The following is a 1,821-nucleotide window of genomic DNA, read 5'->3' on the forward strand; positions in this document are numbered from 1 at the left end:
AATATTCATAAGGAAAATTGGTCTGAAGTTCTCTTTCTTTGTTGGATCTTTGTGCGGTATAGGTATCAGAGTAATTGTGGCTTTATAGAATGAATTGGGTAGAGTACCTTCTGTTTTTATTTTGTGGAATAGTTTGAGGAGAGTTGGAATTAGGTCTTCTTTGAAGGTCTGATAGAACTCTGCACTAAACCCATCTGGTCCTAGGCTTTTTTTGGTTGGGAGATTATTAATGACTGCTTCTATTTCCTTAGGGAAAATGGGACTGTTAATATCGTTAATCTAATCTGGATTTAATTTTGGTACCTGATAACTGTCTAGGAAGTTGTCCATTTCATCCAGGTTTTCCAGTTTTGTTGAGTATAGCCTTTTGTAGTAGGATCTGATGATGTTTTTGCCTTTAATCCCAGCACTCAGGAGGCAGAGGCAGGTGGATTTCTGAGTTTGAGGCCAACCTAGTCTACAGAGTGAGTTCCAGGACAGCCAGAGCTATTCAGAGAAATTCTGTCTCGAAAAGTCAAAAAAAAAAATTATACTACAATACTACATAATTAGAGAAGGAGGTAGAAGAGATTTAACGTCCTTTCTGATATTTTTAGTAAAGTAGTTTCTGTAGAATTAGACATTAAAATTAGTCCATAATAATGGACTTCATGTGGAAAAACTTTTTTAAAAAAAAACTTTTTGTTCAAGTAAAAATATCAACTTGGTAATTATTCATTTTCTGAATCTTTCAGTGGCCCCTAAAGCCTGTTGTCCAAAACTGCGTAGTGGTGCAAGAAATGAGCAGGGAGCAAGAGGCATGACAATTTGCCTTGGCATTTTTGTGTGGGGAGCAATGACAGAAAGGGACCCTAAACCAGATCAGGCCTCTGCCAATGGCATCGTGGAGGCAAGCATCCAAGGCGGTGATGTAGCATCTTATGACTCAGTGTCTGTGGGAACGCCTACACCTTTGTGAGAGGTTAGGATTTTTGCTAACTGGAAGGAGAAGAATAGGGAGGCACGGGTGTGGCTTGCCAGGGTCTGTATCATTATAATGAATTTAACTCTTGGAAGAGATTCCCACCCCTGCCTGGACTCCACCTTGGGTCTGGTGATAATGGAAGGTGCAATCAGGATTTAGAAATATCCTAAAATAAGATGATTGAGCAGGAAAAACAGGAGCAAGAATGCCATAGAGAGGCAAATCCCAGCCCAGCCAGATGGTTATGAGTTATCAAGAGTGAAATTAAAGCGTGGCTAAAAGGAGACACTGAAAAGAGAACAATGGGAAGCCAGGTGCCCCCTCCTCTATCTTGTAATGGCGGAAATCTGAGGGAAGAAGTTGGTGGACATAGGACCCTAACTCCTCACCAGTATGCTATAGAACATTCTAAGCCACAGACTCATCCCGGTTGCCTTAATTGATTTTCTCCAACACCTGGGGAATACTCTTCATACTTAAAACCAAGGAGATATGGAACTTTAATTATTAGGCAATGCCTCACATATATGGAAAAGATAATATAAAAAGATGAAGACGATGTGGCCATTGCAGTCAGATAGACCTTATCTGAAGTTAGCTTTATGACTGTGTTCAGATGGGATGTGCTAAGTTCCAGTTTCCTGAATATGCAAAGTGAAAAGACCAAACCTTCCCCAAGGACTTGCAGAGAATCACTGAGATAACTGGCATTCTCTATGGCTTACTCCTTCTTTTCTTCTCTTTTCCTTTCCTTTCCTTCTTTCCTTTCCTTTCCTTTCCTTTCCTTTCCTTTCCTTTCCTTTCCTTTCCTTTCCTTTCCTTTCCTTTCCTTTCCTTTCCTTTCCTTTCCTTTCCTT

The 1,821-nt window shown here is 40.2% G+C and overlaps 1 protein-coding gene across 1 annotated transcript in view; it reads left to right on the forward strand.

Moving 5' to 3' along the window:
- Myo3a (myosin IIIA) overlaps positions 1-1,821 on the forward strand; it is a 226,464-nt gene that overhangs the window by 109,891 nt on the left and 114,752 nt on the right. The gene's annotated exons all lie outside the window — the stretch shown is intronic.

Source organism: Mus pahari, chromosome 3, assembly GCF_900095145.1.
Source record: "Mus pahari chromosome 3, PAHARI_EIJ_v1.1, whole genome shotgun sequence".
Lineage (NCBI taxonomy): Eukaryota > Metazoa > Chordata > Mammalia > Rodentia > Muridae > Mus > Mus pahari.